This window comes from Gopherus evgoodei, chromosome 2 (genome assembly GCF_007399415.2).
Source record: "Gopherus evgoodei ecotype Sinaloan lineage chromosome 2, rGopEvg1_v1.p, whole genome shotgun sequence".
Taxonomy (NCBI): Eukaryota; Metazoa; Chordata; order Testudines; family Testudinidae; genus Gopherus; species Gopherus evgoodei.
In genome coordinates, this window is record NC_044323.1 from 85,822,005 (window position 1) to 85,843,470 (window position 21,466).

The following is a 21,466-nucleotide window of genomic DNA, read 5'->3' on the forward strand; positions in this document are numbered from 1 at the left end:
TTCATAGAGAGCAAGAATGATCCTGTGCCAGCCTAGGATTTGTGAGACCTGGATTCAGTTCCCTGCCCTGTCACAAATTTCTTATGTGACCTTGGGCAGGTCACTTAGTCTTGCTGTGCCTCAGTTCCCCATCTGTAAAATGGGAACAATGTCACTCCCCTACCTCACAGGCGTGTTCTGGGGACAAATAAGCTAAAGACTGTGAAGGGCTCAGATACTATGGTGATGGGAGTCAAGCTAGATGAATATAATATATATGTTCCCTGGACATACAATATGTATAATATATTCATATACAGTTTGACATCACATTGGGCCTGATTCTGAACTCATTGGTAAATCCACTGATTTCAGTAGGAGCAGGACTGAGCCCACAAAGATTACCATATTCACAACTCGTTAATTATAATTATATTTGAAGTACTATAAAATTGGGTCAGTAAGGTAACTCTTTAATATTTTGCTTTATTGTTTAAAAAAGTACGCCAGGTCAAAAAGATGTGCAGGATTTTAACCCCTTTTCTGCATCTGTTGTCAAACCCCAAAGCTGTGGGGCAACTGGAACAAGCTGCAGCAGCATATAGGGCCATTAACAAAGCCTTGGAGCTACCCAGAGAGAATTTCCCAAGTGCAGTCATGTAAGAGCTCCTGTCTCCTGCAAGCCCTGTTGTATGGAGTGTGCTGTGGGTGGGACAGAGGGCAGGAGGATGTGGGCTTGGAATGTATGGGACTGTGGCCCTTTACAGAGATGCCAGTACTTATTAGACATTCTGGGGAGGCTGCTGTTATTTAGGAAAGACCACGAATGCCTAAGATACAATTGGGGCTGATTTGGCCTCCAAAGTAGCTTGGAATCAGGAGGGGGGAAATGTGGCATGAAGCCACATTTGCCTTCTCTCCCCCAGGACTATGAGATCTGTGTTGTGTGAGGCACAGCAAAGAATCTCACCTGATCTTTCTAAAGTAAACAAGAAATGAAATATAGCAAGTATTTTTGTTTGCAGAATATATTTTTCTCCACACGGATAGACAAAGAAACGCCAATTAGATTCTGCTCATGTGCAAAGGTAAATGACAAAAATATGTAGGTCTCTCACCTAGGAGACAATGCTAGGCTTAGGAAGCATGTTTTCCTTGGTAGTGGGCAAAATCATTGTTATTAACGTGATAAAACTTTGAAACCATTTAAATGTGAGAGTTAAAATACAATTGTGCTGTTGGCCCTTTTTTTCTGAGTGCGTACCTGAAAATAAATGCCTAGAAAAAATGGTTTGAAAAGAGTGCAGGATGAGGTTCAGGCTGAAGCAAAGGAAAGTGAATAAGGAAGAGAAACACTTTCAGCATGGCAATTGTAATAGCTGGGATCTACTCTCTTAAGGATCTAGAACAACTGGGCTCAACGTGAAGGTGCTTTTTTTTTTTTGGTATGTGTGTGTGTGTAATGACATACAAGTCACAGCATAATTACTTCATCTAAGCCTGTGATCTTGAGAGAAATCCCAGAATACTCTGTCATGCTCACAGATGGCGTGACTTGGCATCTGTCTGAACTGCTTGGCATATCTTAAATATCTTTTCCCCTTGCCTACTCTCCACATGTCTGCTTTTCAAGACTGAAGAATTATTATAGTATGTCCAGGGGCTAGACGGATTCACCAATCTACTTTTCACAACGCAAGAGTATGGGGGTCCTTAGGAAGAATTTTTTAGGGTCTAATGAATCTTCTTTGATCATTTTCTGTATAAACTCCCTCCCTCTTCCTCTATTTGTGTCTCTTTGCTATTCCATCATCCAATTTTTAACCAGTTGTTTTTGCCCACTGTTCTGTTCGTTTTTTCAACTGCCTTGAAGCTCTGATGTCTGACAGTAAATGCCAAAGTAATTTAGTAGCTGATAAAACAATGGAGTAGCCAAGTGATGTAGATTTGCTAAATGATTGTGTGTGATTTTTGCTGGGCACCCAGCTACCCAAATATAAATGCTGGTTAAAAACTGATCACAAGAAAAACAATTAGATTATTCCTTACTGGCTGTATGTTGTCAGGACTTTCTTTACATAGGTCTAAAAACAAACCAAACTGAAAACCTCACGCAACAGGTAAAATTTTCCTCTGAGATCCACACGATGGAGCTCAACTGATTTCCTTTGCTCTCAGTGTTATCAAAACTCCTATTGATACCAATGGGAGTTCTGTATATACAAAGCGAGCACAATATCAGTCTAAAACTGCTCAGTGGATCTGAGCTAATTTTGCTGGTAATTAGTTTTCCTACCACTCTTCAAAAAAAAAATCTTTGAGTCTAAACAGCAGCACAAACAGGCTTCTCTCCATCTGAAGATTCCCACAAACATTATTTACTGGCAGGAAGGGTCAATCCTGAGCAGTTTCCAACAGGGTGAGATGAGGCTTCCAAGATTACACTGGAAGGAAGGAAAGTATCAGAGGGTAGCCGTGTTAGTCTGGATCTGTAAAAGCAGCAAAGAATCCTGTGGCACCTTATAGACTAACAGACGTTTTGGAGCATGAGCTTTCGTGGGTGAATACCCACTTCCGCATGCATCTGAGGAAGTGGGTATTCACCCACGAAAGCTCATGCTCCAAAACGTCTGTTAGTCTATAAGGTGCCACAGGATTCTTTGCTGCTTTTGGAAGGAAGGAAAGGTGTTAGTCACTATGAAAATCTAAAAGGAAGTTTAATTTTTGTTATTCTTGTCTCTGGAAGTGATCAAGTCAAGGGGCAAATTCTAATCTATGCACCCCTGAGAGATCCCACTTGCAGTTTTTCTTTTTCATGCCTAAAGTCAAAGACAAGGTGATACAGCAATAGACCATATAGTGTGCCACCAATGAAAAACTGGTTTATAGGTGGAGGAATAAGGTTTTTTTTTAATGGAATCTTTTGCTAGATAAAACACATCAAACATTGTAATCTACTGGCAGGATTCTCTGGTTGGTCATGGCTTCTTGCACCATACTGGTGGTCCAAAGGAATCGTACTCTGTTTAACGGGCTAGTGGACTGTAGCACACAGTTGTTGGCATAGGGAGCATGACCATGGCAAAAAGGGAATGACTTGAGGTATCCCTGTGCCCCTATGTTAGAATAATTCTGGTGAGTGGTTGGTAGCTGGAGTAAAATAGAATAGTCTTCAGACTGCACTATTATGTTCTGGGGACTGATCTGGCATCCAGTGGTCCCAGGATCAAATGTGGCATAATCCACATGCCACATGACTTAAAATGTGGCATGATCCACATTTGCATTGAGCACAATTCAGCTGGTCTGGAAGAACTGGGCTCCTATGTTTGTAAAATCAAAGCCCTGCTGATACTCTTTGTATATTAATTTCAATGAAGGACTCCTTTTTTAAAGTGATCATTCTAAAAATAATGCAGCTGGCAGCTCCTACTCTACTGAACAGCAGTGTCCTCTGCACCACCAACTGTAGCAGCAGCACCTCTTCATTCAATCTCACTGCAGAGACATTTGTTATGATGTTTAACCTCAGTAAAAGAAACAATGGGCCCAATTCTTTTCTTACTTAGATTGGCTTTACACCTAGGACCAGCACTAGGCATAAGCAGACTGAGCAATTGCTTAGAGCTCTGAGCAGTTCAAGGGGGGCTCCCAATTCACTTTTTATTAGGTGTTGTGTGTGTGTGGGGCCCAAAATATACCTGTGTAGGGCCCCCCACAGGCTGGCACTGCATCTGTTTACATCAGTTGACTGCTCCAATGTAGTTCTGATTCTCACCAGAATGGTGCTCATGGGGGTCAAATCTGTAAATCTGAAGTCTCTCCACTGACTTAAATGGAGATAATATAGGTATAACTGAGACTGGAATTTGGCCCACTGAACCCAATTGAAGTCAACGGGAGTTGCAGCTTATGTCCTTTATCTGAGGACTGATTTGGCCCATTACTGCAGTTGTAACAGACCGTAATTCCATAACATCACTGGCACATATAAGAAATTTCATTATCATTTTAAAGAACTATCTATTCTTGCTTTATAACTCAGCTCTTCCTAATTATTACTCATGGCTCTGTGTTAAGTCTTGTTCTCCCATATTCTGATTCAAAAACAAAATAGCCAGGGAAGACTTAGTAATTTTTTACAGCAGCTTCAGAATAGCCACTACTGCCCTTTCAATGGCATCACAAAAAAAGGAAAAAAGAAAAGAAAAAAGAAAAAAAAAGTGGGGGAGTGAATTCCAAAGTGATGATATGACAAAATTATAAACACTTGACAAACCTCATTCTTCCCTGAAGAAAAGTTAAATCATTGGCACCACCTAAGGTTAGCAGATGTTCAGGGCCATATATCCAGCAGATACCATTGTGCAGGAGATAATTAAAAAAGAAAAAGATTTTGACACCTCAGTCTTTGCAGAGTGCTGCTTTTAGTACTGTGTTCTAAAACCTGAATGTCTGCAGAAGACTCTCTGCTGCTAAGTTTTCAACAACTGCTGAGCTTTCCCTAATGGAGGAATTTATGCCAATGGCTTTTGCACTGGGCAGGGATATATCAACCTGACAAAGATCTATATCTAAGGATACCTGATAGAGACATCCCATCTGCTTTCCTCAAGAATTAAGATTATCCTCAACTTGGAAACTGTTTACATAGTCCAAGGATGAAGTTAGTAGATAGGTTTAAGGTGAAATTAGCTCTGAGTGCTTAGCATGTTCTCAGTACAGACAGCTGATGAAATATAAAATAAATAAATTATTTATCCTGAAAAAAATATCTGTAACCTTCTTGGTCATACAGATATGACTGCAGATAATAAACTGCAGAAAATGTTTGATTTAAATTAAAATTTCAACTCATTTGCTATATGGTTTTATTGAATACTGAAGATAGTGCTTCTGCTGCTGCTTTTGCATCTGCTTGTAGTCTTTTAGTGAATATTTCTTTGTTTAAGGAAGCAAACTAGATGTAAATGACATTATAATTTCTCTAACATTTAAACTGAGATTTCATCAGCTGTCTGTACTGAGAGAAAGAACATTCTCTGTGCCAGTAAAATTAGCCAATAATCCCATTATTAGAACAGGGGAAAAAAGTGAGACTTTTTGTCCTTAAAATGTTCCTAAGAAAAGTTCAAAGATGTGATGTTGTTTAGAGATCGATGAAAACTAGATGGAATTTAAATATTAAGAGGCAAGAATTTGCCTTCAGGTAAAAGATGATATTTGCATAATACCAAGAATGACTCCTATGTTAGGAGGTGAATGTTTGACTAGAATCTAAAATTCAGGCGCTTGAATGATCTTTTACCTTAGATGGCAATAGGAAATATGCTAATCTGGGGAAGTTAGTTATCCATCACATTCAGCATTTTCCATAGGAACGAAATGGAATGAATTCACACACAGGGTATAATGTAACAAGACACTGACCCAAATTTTCCTCACAATTACACAGGTGCAATTCTCACTGTTTTTAATAAAGTCAATGGATTTTACACCACCTGGCCAGATATGCAGTTAGCAAACAAGTGGAGTCCATAAGTTATTTCTGAAGTGCTTACTTAGTCAAAATTCCCACTGAGAGTTTAGACTGAGTAAGAACTCCAAGATCCATTATGAAAATTCTGCAGTTTTCCCTATTTGGTAATAAATGCAAACCTAATAACTTTCATTGATGCTTTTGCTTCATCTTTCTCTCTTGCTGCATTTCCTCTCACTCTTTATTACTCATTCCTCATTTTTCTTTTCTTCGACTCTTTACTACACATCTCTCTTCCTCTGTCCAGTTTATTCCTCACCCTTCGGTCTCCCCATCAAACATGGCTGTAATTTCCTTTCTGTGTTTTGGATTACAGGAACATATGCAGTGATCTATCTGCCTAACCATGTCTCTCATCTGCATGGGAGATCCAGTTTTCAAAATTGGGTACTTAAATCTATATTTAGGCACCTAATTACTTGTGTTAAGCATCTAAGTACTGATCTGTGGTGCCTAAATTTAGTTACCCAGCTCAACCATAATGTACATTTTGAACACCTTTAAAAACAATTTTTCCCCAGAGCAGCTGGGTTCAAATACAATTTCCTCATTTTTCAGTACATTGTGTAGTTGCGCTGACCTCTTGAGGCACCTGGATATCAATTTACACTGCCAAAACCTCTCATTGGGTCAGTAATTCAACCACAATGTGAACGGGAACCCTTCTGGCCTGCCATTTGCCTGTTATCATCAAGTCATACTGCCTCCTCATCTGACACCTCTACCTAGCCAAGCAATCTTCAGTTTTGTCCCCTGTGAGGTAGTTTCAAGTCTTAGTTTGGTGTTTTTAATAATAGTTTCATTTCCACTTATTTTTCTCTTTGACATTTTCAGTTGTGTGTCTATAAATTACCTGGTTATTGGACCTTGGAACTTTTGCAATACAATTGCCAGATATAACCTAAGTATATATATATTTCTCTCTTAGAGGATATAGGTGAAATATATCACAGCTTCTACTTTTAGTTCCTTTTTTTTCCCCTTGGACAAGCTTCTGAGTAAACGTAGTGCTCCAAAATGCAGGAAACTTGCTGTATAACATTGACTTGAGCCAGGCAGAATGAAAGTTGTGACATGAAATCTTCCCTGGCACAACTCTGCCAATGCCCCTTGTTGCTGACTTGCAGCATCCCCTGGTTTTCCAGTCATGGGTTCTTTTTGAGAAAAGCTTGGCTGTTTTGTGATGTGCTCAAATAGATATTAACTTAAGACTTTGCTTGTCATCTAAATATAAAGACAGATCGCCAGCTGTTGTAAATCAGTTGACTTCAGCTGAGGAATCAGGTCCAGGTAAACAACCGTAACAAATATTTCATGGATTCCCTGGCACGGTACTACACAGGTAATTGAAATTCTACTATGGCATCAAGACCCTGATTTTGCTCTGATTTCTATCAGTGTAAATCAGGAACAACTTGATTCTTTACTGAAGTTAATGGAGTTTCGGCAGTGCAAAAGGAAATTAGAATCAGGCTCCATATGAGAGTCTTTAACAGCATGTTTATGTGTGGCTCTGATTTTCTCAGCACTATGTGACAGATGCAGCAGTAATCTTGTGCATTCATTTCCGAGCCTGAGTGCAACATTATTTTTCAGAATGACTGAGATCTTCGGCAATATAAATGAGATACTGTGTGTCCTAACAGTGTATCTGTCTACTCCCCAAAATTATTTTGGCCCACAGATTTAATATTCTGTTGGCAACATACTGAAGGAATATTTCAATATATTTTTGCAAGATTTGCTTTTAACACATAAAGCTATAAGAGCTGTGCAAGTTATATCCTTTAGTTCAGCGGTTCTCAAACTGTGGGTTCGGAGGGACCCCAGAGTCTGAAGCCAAAGTCTGAGTCTCACTGCCTAGGACTGAAGCCGAAGTCCAAGGGCTTCAGCCTCAGGCAGCAGGGCTCAGGTTACAGTCTCCTGCCCAGGGTTTAAGCCCTGGAGCTTCAGCTTCGCCTGCCCCACCCTTCAAGGTGGCAGGGCTTGGGATTGGGCTTTGGCCCTTCTGATGGTGTGGCAAGGCTCAAGCTTTGGTCCCCCTAGCTGGGGACATGTACTAATTTTTGTTGTCAGAAAGCAGGGGCATGGTGCAAAGAAGTTTGAGAAATGCTGCTTTAGGTAGTACTCTTTACAAAGATGATAGCAAAAATGTTTTCTCTCTTTGTCACATAATGAACTGTTACAGTGTCTGTGGATGTTTTGATTCACATTTTGGAACACTCTAGCACAAAATGAGCTCCTCCAGCTGACTGTTCAGTTCAACATTATTTTAGTGACTTCTTATTGGTATGCAAGGAAGCTTTTTGCCTACCATATTTTAGTCAGATTCGGTATGATCTTTACTCAGTGTTGTTAATTGGTTCTGACTATGCCTTTGTCTCATTTTTTCCTACCCTCTTTGAGCTGCCATCAGCCTTCACTTCATTTTTGGGCATAGTTTAACTTCTAATCATTCTCATTTAATTTTATTTTAATCTGTTTTTTGTTGCCAGCTCTGCCATTGGGTCACGACAAGCCACGTAACCATGCTGTGCCTCAGTTCATCCATCTTAAAAAAGGAGATATAAATACTTGGACTGATTACTGTTTGTAAAGCACTTCGAAATATAAACTACTATATAAATCTGATGTATTATCTTTATTAACGCCTCAGAACTGAGATGGCTAAAGTATTCTTTAACAAAACCTAGTGGGTACTTAAACAATTCAAACAGGCATACTTATTATTTGGATGAGTATGAGAAAATATAGCGTATGAATATTTTCAAGAATAGAAAAGACATGAGTTTGATTTTATTTCATAGCATGAATTGAGGGAAAAGTCTATTGATGTCAGTGAGGTACACTAATGTAACATTGGCAAAAGTGAGGCCAGACCTGCGTCCAAGGTCTATACATAATGTTAAAGTTTATTCTTGCCTTCAGGTCTGTTAGTAATCTTTTCCTGTGACCTTTCAGAGTTTTTTTTCCTTGATCTTCTATCCGCTGCATATTTGATGGCATAGAAGACTGAGCAGGAAGTAAAATTTGTTTCTCAGTATTAATTGCTTGAAAATGTGTTGCTTTTTTATGTCAATTGTCTTCAAAGTTCATTCCTGTTCAAAGTGCGGGCTTTCTGTTACATTGTGTTAAAGGGCTCTTAGCAGGGGAATGATATTGTTTGTGATGAGGAGGACGTTGGGCTTTGATCAGCAGCTTTTGTGCTTGTTGAACATCCTTGTTCTGTTCTGTATGCTGTGTATGCGCCTGTGGGTTCTTGATCTATGTGCAGTGAAATTTGTTCACTGTAGTTCTTGTCACTGTATTGTGCAAAGCTTGTTAAAATGCAGAAACTTTTTTCCCTCTGATTGTTTCTCCTATGTTATTCTAGTGAGCTCTGGCTGAGGTATAGACTGTATATCCCTTATATACTAATGAGCTTTTGTTTATGCCAGAAATTTTGGTTTGTCCTAACCTGTACTATAAATCTATGCAGGTTGCTGCAATATATATTCAGCATTGCAAACTCTCTGTTTCTTTCTTCTCTGCTTTCCATTATATACACGAATAAATAGATATTGAACTGACAGAAAACTAATAATAGCTGCTCTCCCCTGACAAATTTCAAAGTTGTCAGGACAAGGGACTGACATTCTCATATAGTGGCAGCTATCCCTGCTGAGTCACATAGGTTTCTCTATACTAGCTTTTTGATGCCAATTAAGTCAAGATAGTTAATATATTTATAAAAGCTTGGGTGGACATTTCCCAAAGGTTTTGTGTCAATATGTAAGCTGAGGCATTGTCTTCCCTGCTAAACAAAGGTATGTTTTTTATCTTTGGGTAACTAATGCTCATGAGCTATCCAAAGATAAAAATTAGAGCTAGTGAAGAATTTTTTGACAAAATGTTTTTTGTCGGAAAATGGCAATTTGTTGAAACTGAACCTTTTTGTGGAAATGTATCGACTTTGATAAAACTTTCATTGGGAACGTTTCTCGGGTCCAGGATGGAATTTCTGGTCAAAACCAGAGAAAGAGAGAAACTGTGTGTGAGAGCCCAGAATAACCAACAGTGGTGAGGTGCAAGTCCGTGCTCTGTAACCTGTGTCCCCCATATCCCAGGTGAATACCCTAACCACTGGTCTATTGACTATTCTGCAATCTGTTTTTCTCTCTCATTTTTCATGAAAAAATTTGGGAGGTCTCGCTGTGTGTGGGGAACAAAACCAAATGCTAAAATCTTGAAATTTTTCACGGAATGAAACTGTTGTTTTCTGGTTAGCCCTAGTAAAACATGGCAAAAACAAGGCACTTTAATTTTAACTTGAGGGTAAACTAGGGAAGATCAACCTCAGGCAGCGGCAGAGTGCCGACCTTGCCTAGTTTACTTCATAATAAAATTCAAATGTTTCTCTTCACTGTTTTTTTTTTTAAACCTTGGGATAGCTCAAGTGTTTTAGTTACCCAAAGGTAAAAGATGCCTCTCTTTTTTAAACAGTGAAGATAAGATCTGGAACAAGCATAAATGTTTGCATTTTGGAACAAATGCTTAGTGAGTTCCATGTTAGCCTTTACAAATGTGTTAAGTATTTCATGTTAATCAGCAACTACTGTAGTTAAAAAAGCCTAGTGTAGATACCCTTACTGTCTACCAGCCTCACTTCATGGCTGCACTGAAGCTGATATTTGCAGCAAAGGATGCATTTGCATGTAAAGCGTACTGTTGAAGATGTTAGTGTCAAACACAGTATCATTACTACTGCTGTCTCAGTATTTTCTCAACAGTACAGCATTGCTTGTCAATCAAAATTAAATTGCTACTGTATTTCTGTACAAACTCATTCACAACCAAGCAATCTGAGAAAGAGACAAGCACTAAGAATGTTCCAGAATGAAAGCCAACTCCGTTACAATATCAACAAAAACACAGTCAGCATAGTGTGCTGAATGTTTTCCAGTTAAATATGGAAGAAGAGGAATTTCTAACGTGCTAGGCACCTCAGTTCAAGAACTTTGTTCACTTGAGCAGAACTTTTATCTCTCAGTATATGAACTATGCATCGTGTTTTGTTTTCAGTTATTCTAGCTGAGACAGCATCAGTTTAAAACAATAGTTGCTCTGGATTCACACTAGTGCAACTGAGAGCAGTATCTGGCTCTGTTTATGTAAAATGCTAGGAGATTCTGAGGGTTCTTCTCTCCTTTGAAAATCATGAGGAGATAAAATGGGAGGAAAACATGATTTTTTTCTGCATGAGATGGCTGAATTATGAAAATCCTACATTATACCTTTCAGAAATAGTGGGCCTGATTCTGATTTCACTTACATTGGTTTTATATTGGTGAAAATGTATTGACTTCAGTAGAGATAATCCTGATTTACAATTGCATAACTGAGATCAGAATCAGGGGCATTAACTCTTGTATTTAGTGTCACATATTGATTGATAGAATATAAATCTCATGTTATGGTTTTTAAAGATCTAGCATTACACAAGCACAAATAATTAATAATACAAGATATTCTACCTTAATATAAAAATATCACTCTTCAATTGTAGTTTTAATTACCCATAGAGAACGCAGTACAAATAGCATGGACTAAAGAATTCCAGCAAACAGAGGTCTACGCCTGACAAGGCAAGGTATTTAAAAATGGTCCATCTAATCAATCCATCCTTGCACATAATAATAGCATTTATATAGCACTTCATGGGCCAAATCCTCAGCTGGTGTAAATCAAGATAGCACAGTGACTTCACTGGAGCTATTTTGATTTCCACTAGCTGGGGGTCCATCTATTCATGTTCAAAGTGCTGTACATACAGTACATACAAACAGCCCAGCTCTGTGTTGAAATACAATCTATTTTTGAAGTTTTCCAGACAGTATTTGAAGAAGTAAATTTAAAATTAAAGCTCATGTACATAGGTGAATTCTTCTGGAGTAATAGGGGAGAGAGAGATCAGATTTGGTCTTGAATGTGGCTAGTCCTTTCCTAACCAACTGCCTCTATTATTGCAGTAGGATCATTGAGCTCTCTCTGCAATGCCACGTGAGCATCTTCTCCCTTGCAGCATGCCCCACTCCTCAGGGTTGGTACAGCTCCCAAGAACAGACTGCTTTCGTTAGGGGAAAGTCCCAATCCCCCTAGCTCAAGAGCAAGGATCCAGGCAGATTCTTTAAAAATAAAAACAGATCACCAAGGCAGGTAAGTATCTCCTTGATTTAGTCTTGCCATGTCTCCCTGGTGCTACATGAGCTTCCCAATACCGCTCACACAGCTGGTAACCAACAGGTGTGGTGAGATTGTGACGCTACATGGTCTGAAATCTATGAGGCAAAATTCCACCAGCATTCATTCTTGTGACTTCAGTGGAGCTACTTCTAATTTTCCCTGGTGTGACTCAGGACAGGATCTAGCCCTTTCCTTTTGACTTTCTTCAGTTATATTTTTAAGGTTGATTGTTTCTTCTGTCTTACTGTTTGTGTACATGTTGCTTGGAACTGACCTCACACAACTATGTACCATAAGCCATAGTTAGTACTCTGTAGCTATATAGAGGTGTAGACCAGTGGGGTGTAATATTCTCATTAGTTCAGGCTAACTAATAATAAGTAGTTCTATCCTAGTTGCCAGTTTTTTGATTTGTGAGTTGAGACAGTTTGAACAAAATGTTACTGAGAACACTTCTGCAGTGTCTTGCTGACTGCATACAAGGTGCTGCCGAGTTTGCCATCTGCCTGCATGCTCACAGTGGTAATTATATCAGAGTGTCACAAGTGCTGGAACAAGAGGGATGTCAAATGCACTTTCCTTCCTTTTTAAGGTAATTTTCATTTTCTCAGCTCATTTGGAACTGCATATGATTATCAGCTGCAGGTGTGAGAGCAGCACAGAAAAAGAGATGAACAGAGAGAGAGAGAGAGAAGGAGAAAGAGAGAGAGAGAGGTCTTTACTCCTAGAGTGCCCAGAGTAGAGTGCATATGCTAATCTTGGCAATTTTAAATTAAGTGCCAGCCTGCAAAAATTCCTTCATTATCACTGCACATATTTTTGACTGCTATCTTAAAGTCTTTTTTATTAGTCAAATAGCCCAAAAAGCATGTCTCTTTGTTTGAGTGGCATTTATAATTTAAAAAAAAATGTGGAAAGCTATTGAAAGTGAAGCTGTACTCAGTTTGCTGCAGATGCAAGGGATTCTTTGTATTGTTTTGATTGCTGCTGCTGTTTGGGTTGTAGTTTCAAAAGATTATGGGGTTAAGAAGGTTGGTGGGTAGCAGGGGAGGTGATTTAGTCAGCAAGAGACTGACTTAAAATATAGACTACAGGGCTCTAGACAAGCAAGGTCTAGTACAAGGAGGACTGATAATTGTCATTTCTCTCACTGGGGGAAGGGGAGATGTCAACATCTGTTTACATCAGCACCCTCTGCTGGCTGATCTGGAAGAACAGGGAGGTTAATATGGACAACTATGATGCCTCTTGACGTGACCAAGAGATTTGTCAGGTGGCCTACAGAAGAACAGGCAGGTAGGAATTGACCTTCATTTTAGGAAGTATTTGAAGAACTCTCTGGATTGGAACACTCCCAGACTTTGGGGAAGTTTGGATCTGGCTCTGCAACAGATCCTTATTGCTACAGTGGGCCTATCCAACCCTCAAACTCTGGGAATGATTAGGGTAAGATCGAAATGTTGTGGCTTTAATCCATCTCATGGAACTTGTGGGAAGGGAGCCATGTGGGAGGAAATCTTCATTAGGGTCCTCTTCCATAGGTTCTTCCTGATTGTTCTGTCAGGGGAGGAAGAGATTTGCTCCTCAGGAGGTGAGCTGTGGAAGCGGCCAACAAACTGCAAAGATCCTGGGGGAATCCACTGGGGAACTGGACCATTCATAGCCACTTTGGGCTCACAGCAATCTCTGTCCTGCTCTGTGGCAACAGGGCTGTAAGGAAGTTTTGTATCAGAGACTTCTCTTGATTATTGCCCTTTGAATCGCCCTTAGAGGAAATCTTCACTGTCCAAACTCAGCATCTCCTCCAACACAAGCACAGCCCACAGCACACTGCAGCCTGTCTGGTCCTGCCTCCTTATATCCCAACCCCAGGGAAGACCTACCTCTGGGTCTTGGGAAGAAGTTGATACTGTGGAGAAGTGGCTGTGAGATTATGTAGTGGGGGAGATTCTCACACAGAGGATCCTTTCCATGCACGAATTTTGAGGGGCACAGGATCTGGGACCCTCCCCACCCCTGGGGCTCAGTCTCCAGCCTGAGTCCAAACATCTACTCTGCTATTTTATAGCCTAGCAGCCCAAGCTCCACAAGCCCAAGTCAGCGGCCCGGGGACAGCCAAGAGCATTTTATTGCAGTGCAGACATACCCTCTGTGCCTACATGTTTGCAGGTTCAGGGCCCAAGTGACTTGCCCAAGTTTACTCAACAAGTCTGTGATAGAGGCAGGAAGAGAAGCTGGCTTTCCTATCTCCTGATTCCATGTCATGACTCAAGTATTACCCTTAAAATTTCTTTTAAGAGCTCCAAATAGTTCTGAGGCACTCAAAATCCCTTGTTCTTTCAAGAAATAAAACTATGTTAATTCTGAACATCTTTCACCATTCAATATTATTTGAATCACATTTTATTTTCTTTCCAAAGCGAGACTTCTGCAGCTCTTTATTAATATTTGTGATAGATTTTACAGACAAGATTGCCAACCAACAAATGGAAAGTGGACCATGTATTTACTACACTGTCTCCATTCCCCCCAGCAGATTTAGTGCCCCACCGCATAATTTAAAAACTTCAAGAAGAAACAAAGAGTTGAACATGTAATCTCATAAACCTGAGTGTTATAGCCACAGAAACATACAGTGCTATATACGGAGAGTCCATTGAGCCTGAGGAAAATAAGGTTTAGGTCTTGGGACTGGATAATTTTTATCTCATTTAAAATTTTTTTAGGGTAGTGGCTTTTTTGGTGACAACACCATATATTATTAGCGAGTTATAATAGCAAAGCAAAAATTGTCACTCATCCTCCGTGATTAAGATGGAGACATACAATTGAGGATGATTCTGTTCCCACTTCCAGTGAACATCCCTTTCTATAAATTAAAGGGTAGGACTATTGGATAATATGTCTTTAGAAAAACAAATCACTCTAGACAAGTGGCTAGCTAATATTTTCCTATATTGCCAAACTCAGACCCCTCCTAATTGTGTCTTTAGGACTCTTTTGGTTCAAGCCTGCACAGAATTCTAGTTTCGATTTTCAGGAACTTATTCTCTTTCCAGGGCACTTTTTGGATTTCTCTCAGCACAGTAAAGGTCCTTTCCATCCTCCCACAGTTAATCACCACCAAGTCTCCACATCAGAGGCACTAACAAGCTTCTTTCTGATCAGAGGAATGGGCACAATTCCATTTAGAATCTAAATGGTTCAAGCTTTAAGCGACATAAAGCCCTCCTTTTCTCCAGGGGGATAAAGGCGCTGGACCTGATTCATCATTGCTCTCCACTTGTGTACTCATTTAGGTCAGTGTAATGTGTGTGTGAAATGCAGCCATTTGGATCTGGTGGCATTTTACACCCACTTTGTAGTCATACAAATACAGGGTGATGATGAACTGGGCCCTCTGTCACCATGGAATTACTGGTACCTAGGACAAGAGACCAAGACAAAGACTGAACCTGTATCTCCTGTATGGTAATTGTCACGGACCCATGGGCTGTATGCCACTCCTCAGCTTTTAAATGGTTCCTTGGAGTCCCTTCAGTGTGACAGACCCCCAAAGAGTTGCACTATTCTTTAAGCATTGGCCACAGTGGCTCAGAGACTGAGCCTCTAGACCAGGGATCGGCAGCCTTTCAGAAGTGGTGTGCGAACCTTCATTTATTCACTCTAATTTAAGGTTTTGCATGCCAGTAATAAATTTAAAAATGTTTTTAGAAGGCCTTTTTCTATAAGTCTATACTATATAACTGAATTATTGTTGTATATAAAGTAAGCAAGGTTTTAAAAATGTTTAAGAAGCTTCATTTAAAATTAAATTAAAATGCAGAGCCCCCCAGACCAGTAGCCAGGCCCAGGGCAGTGAGAGTGCCACTGAAAATCAGCTTGTGTGCCATAAGAACATAAGAATGGCCGTACCAGGTCAGACCAAAGGTCCATCTAGCCCAGTATCTGTCTACCGACAATGGCCAATGCCAGGTGCCACAGAGGAAGTGAACCTAACCGATAATGATCAAGTGATCTCTGTCCTGCCATCCATCTCCATCCTCTGACAAACAGAGGCTAGGGACACCATTCTTTACCCATCCTGGCTAATAGCCATTTATGGACTTCACCACCATGAATTTTTCCAGTTCTCTTTTAAACACTGTTATAGTCCTAGCCTTCACAGGCTCTTCAGATAAGGAGTTCCATAAGTTGACTGTGCGCTGCGTGAAGAAGAACTTCCTTTTATTTGTTTTAAACAACGCGTGCCATAGGTTGCCTACCCCTGCTCTAGACTCCAGCACTCCTGTTTCACACTGTGAGCTCTGCCCAGTAAGTCCAACTGAGATACTCTTCTTCATAGAATGTTTGTCCTCTTCAGGAATCAATGCATCTCTGCCAGTATGTGCAGTGACTCCAGACAGCTTTTTCAAAGCAGATTTATTAGCCAACTGGAACACAGCATCAGGAAGTCGTTAGGTTAAAACAGAAAAGCAAATGTGAAGACATAGTCCATACTGGCCAAGTCAGGGCTTCCCTGAGCCATGCTGCTGTGAAACCATCTTGGCTTTCTCTCTCTGTCTCTGTCTCCCAGTCCCAGCTGAATTTCTTTGTCTCTCCAGAGACCCACTCTTACCCTAGCTGCCTGTCACTTCTCTGTCCCTCGTTCTCCTCCTGCAGACCCCTGCTGAGTTCACATATTCATATACTGGAGTTTCCCATTGTTAGGTGTCAGTTGTTTGGTCGTTGGGGTTCCCATCAATATGGGTGGGTTTCAGCCAGGTCTTTAATGACTCATTCATACCACCACAGACAGTTACATGACACAGTTACCTCATGTTTCCAGTTCTACCCCCAAAGAGATTTTGAATCCTTTTACACTTGCTGGGTAGCAATTCCTAGTCAAGTCCGTCACTGCCATGCATAGCGTTTATAACATTACAGAAAATTCTCACTTCATCACAGTCATGATGAGCTATGCTTCTAGGCCATCGAGCTGGCCACAGTTTTACCTGCTTTAGAAATAACTTTTATACTGAGACAAGTGTTTTATGCTAGAACTAGACCAGTTTTTTCATATTGTGGGCCACATGTTAAAGAGATTGTCTGCAGGACTAAAAAGATTGTACTGTGGACCACCTACCTCTCTTTGTGATTGTGCAGCCCGCACACTCTCCCATTCCTGGTCACACAAGATCCCTTTTGCAACTGCAGTGATTACACAGGAGAGTATTTAATGCCTTTTTAGTTGATTTTAATGTGATAAGTGTGTTGTGCTTTTGGAAAAAAATTAGGCGCGCTGTGTCTGCTTTTCGCTTTTCATTTAATCTCTCCCTCCCATCTCTTCTATGTCTCTTTGATGCAAAAAGGAAATGTGACAGCACCAAAGCCCACTGAAGTCTATGAAAATGCTTGCACTGACTCCAATCGGCATTGGATCAAGTCCTATGTGACTAAGCAACTCTCTGTAGACTATCAGTGATCCATGGACAAGAGTTTGGGAACCTCTGTTGCATTCATGATATTAGTTATTATGTAATGCTGTCATTACTTACTAGATATTGTCACCCCCTGTGCTGAGTAGTAGATGCCTGGGGCTTTGCATATTTGCCCCCCGCTGGAGGAGAAATCAGTGACACAGAGTCTGGGTATATGCCTAGTGTGACTTTGTTTTATTTACACATATGCACCACTTCTAGAACAGAAGTCATCACAAAAAATGCACAAGAAATATCTTCTTTCAGGAACTTAACTGAAACCCCAATGCTTGGATCTTATGGAACAACTCCTTTGCAAGATTTGACTTTAGTTAGAGAGATTAGGGCAGAGAGAAAACTCCTTTGCTGCTTGCCACAGCTCCCTCCAAAGAACCTTCATCAGAAAAACAACATAAGAAAAACAAAAATAACACAGCATTTTCTTGAAGACTAAAAATTTGCTCAGATGCTTAAAAAACCCCAAACTTTTAAGACTGTTTAACACCACCACCTGGTGATATCGTGTATAACGGAATAGACAACTCTGATGGAGGTCTAACTGACATATTCAGGTAGGCAATGAAGGGGGTTGGATCAACAATGGTGTGATTTTAACTAGACCTGAGCAAATAGTAGAGGAAAAATTATTTTATAAATATTTGAAAGCAAATTTAGATTCAGCTGTTTGCTGCATTTTTATGTTCATTTTCCCTGAACATTTTGGTTTAGCAGAGCAAATACTTGCAAAAAGTGAATTTTAGCTAATATTCACCACAAGAAAATATCAAATTACATATTCAATTGTAAACCTCCCCCCCCCAAATTGCAATCAGTGCATCATTGGCTAATCATCCAAAGAGGGAAACAGAAGTAATTCTCAGCAGCTTATGAACCACACCAGCAGCCAGCATGAATTTTGAATTGTGAGTATTTGCAATTTGCAGTTTTTGCTTGATCTGCAGACCAAGAATTAATCACTGAAGAAATTTTGTATTATGAACAAATTCAAGAATTCCACAGTCCGTGGACAGCTATTAATAGGGGGAAAAAGGTGAAATTAATCAAATAAATTATTCATGATGAATTATTCACCCAACTCTAATTATAACAGGGTAGGTAGAAAAGTAATTAGGTTCTGAAAAGTGGTGGGATGATCCCTCTGACAGCTAGCATCTCACACACAGACATGCGCACACAACTACATGGAAATGCATCACAAGCACACTTCTTAGGAAATACTGCCTATTTTAATTATAGCCTCACATAAGACTGATGGGTTTGAATCTGCTACGTAGAAAACTCTTAATTGCATTTTAGTTCAGGCCACTAGGTAAACGTGAGTGGTAGCAAATGGTTGGTTATACTGGCTTTTTTCCCCTCATTTAGTTTAATAGCTTTAAAATGTTTTCTTTCTGCATTAGAGAGAGCACTAAACTGCTGTGTACCTCAGGAGAGGAGTGCTAAAAAAACAACGCAAACCTTTAGTGCAAACCAAAAATACATACTAAATTAAGAAGGCTTTCTGACCTGCAAAAGACCTACCATTTCACCGACTGTAAAATCAGAGTTTTGTAATCTCTCTCTCTCTCTCTCTCTCTCCTCTCTCTCTCCTCTCTCTCTCTCTCTCTCTCTCTCTCTCTCTCTCAAAACCAGTTAGTTGTTTAAAAATAGTAGCCTCTTTCTTCTCCAGCTGTCAAGGCCTCTGTTTCCTACCTCAGAAGCCAGCATTTACTGGTGTTCTTTGAATGACACCCTCCTCAGTTCTAAGATGGAGCAGAGAGTGAAAGAATGTAGCATTTCACTGATGGATGCTGAGACCTTATCAAGAATGTTGCTTAGCAACCTCCCTGGTGCTGCATTTTGGAAGGGCGGGGGAGAAAGCAGCATAACGTACAAATTAAGGACAATGTATGAACATGTTTTTTTAAAAGGTAGCCAGAATGAAGAACCACTGAGCAGTTTATCTCCAAGTTCCTTAACTATTTGGTAGGACTGGATCTGGCAAACCTTACCAGACCCACAAGAGCAGCTGAAGTGGGACTGCTCACTCCAGCAAGGAGTGCACAAGTGAGTAAACAAGATCTAGACCTTTAGCTGTCACTTTTATTCCCCCTTATCTAAAAAGGTGAATTCTTTCCTATGTGTTCCCTATAGCTACAAAGCAGGTCAGAACTATATGATTCTTACTTATTACTATATTTAATTTGTATCTGACCCTGTAGATAATGTTTGGCAATATAGGCCAGAACCCTCTTCTCGTTGCTGAGGGTCCTTGTGCAGCAAAGGCTAGCAATACTTGTGGTGCAGGGATTGTGACAAGCTGTAGGTATTAACAGTGAAAGGTCATAAGCTGTGCTTTTTAGGCAACTTCTGGAGTTTTTGTTCATTGACTTTTTACTATATTAACCACTTGAGGGCAGTGTGTGGACTGACTGTCAGGTAGAAGTCATTGGTGGAGCAAAAACAGAACTTGCGTTTGTGTGTATGATTGCAAGAGAGGGATCTTCAATGCTCTTGTTAATATCCTACAGATAAGTGAGGACTCTATATTAAAGTGCACCTGCATTAGTGAGATTCATGTAATCTGCACATGGGAACTTTGGTGGACAGCAAAGAAGTAAAGTGTCCTAAACAAAATGAGCAAAGAAATTCTTCACCAGCTCTAATTTTTATCTTTGGATAGCTCATGAGCATTAGTTACCCAAAGATAAAAAACATACCTTTGTTTAGCAGGAAGACAATGCCTCAGCTTACATATTGACACAAAGCCTTTGGGAAATGTCCACCCAAGCTTTTACAAATATATTAACTATCTTGAGTTAATTGGCATCAAAATGTCTAGTATAGAGAAATCTATGTGACTCAGCAGGGATAGCTGCCACGATATGAGAATGTCAGTTCCTTGTCCTGACAACTTTGAAATTTGTCAGGGGAGAGCAGCTATTAGTTTTCTGTCAGTTCAATATCTATTTATTCGTGTATATAATGGAAAGCAGAGAAGAAAGAAACAGAGAGTTTGCAATGCTGAATATATATATATATTGCAGCAATCTACATAGATTTATAGTACAGGTTAGAACAAACCAAAATTTCTGGCATAAACAAAAGCTCATTAGTATATAAGGGATATACAGTCTATACCTCTGCCAGAGCTCACTAGAATAACATAGGAGAAACAATCAGAGGGAAAAAAGTTTCTGCATTTTAACAAGCTTTGCACAATACTGTGACAAGTACTACAGTGAACAAATTTCACTGCACATAGATCAAGAACCCACAGGCCCATACACAGCATACAGAACAGAACAAGGATGTTCAACAAGCACAAAAGTTGCTGATCAAAGCCCAACGTCCTCCTCATCACAAACAATATCATTCCCCTGCTAAGAGCCCTTTAACACAATGTAACAGAAAGCCCACACTTTGAACAGGAATGAACTTTGAAGACAATTGACATAAAAAAGCAACACATTTTCAAGTAATTAATACTGAGAAACAAATTCTACTTCCTGGTCACCAATGCATTGTAGTTTCCTCAGGAAATCAGTGATATCACAGAGATAGCTGGGAGTGCTGGTGGCGTAGGGTCTGAGTAGAGAGTCCACATATCCAGACAGTCCTTCAGTGAGAGTGCCAATGCCTGAGATGATGGGACGTCCAGGATTTCCTGGTTTGTGGATCTTGGGTAGTAGATAGAATAACCCTGGTTGGGGCTCTAAGGGTATGTTGATTTGTTCCGGTGTTAGTGTAGGGAGTGTCCTGAGTAGATGTTGCAGTTTCTTAGTGCATTCCTCAGTGGGATCTGAGGGAAGTGGCCTGTAGAATTTGGTGTTGGAGAGTTGTCTGGCAGCCTCCTTTTGGTAGTCAGACCTGTTCATGATGACAACAGCACCTCCTTTATCAGCCTCTTTGATGATAATGTCTGGGTGGTTTCTGAGGCTGTGGATGGCATTGCGTTCTGCACGACTTAGGTTATGAGGCAAGCGATGTTGTTTTTCCACAATTTCCGCCTGTGCACGTCGGCGGAAGCATTCAATGTAGAGGTCCAGACTGTCATTTTGACCCTCAGGAGGAGTCCATGTGGAGTTCTTCTTCTTGTGCTGTTGGTGGGAGAGTACCTGTGTATCAGTACGCTGTTCAGTGTTGTCCTGAAAATGAAAGTAGGCTTCCAGATCGCTGCAGAACTGTATCATGTTGGTGGGGGTGGCAGGGGAGAAAGAGAGTCCCCGAGATAGGACAGACTTTTCTTCTGGGCTGCGTGTGTAGT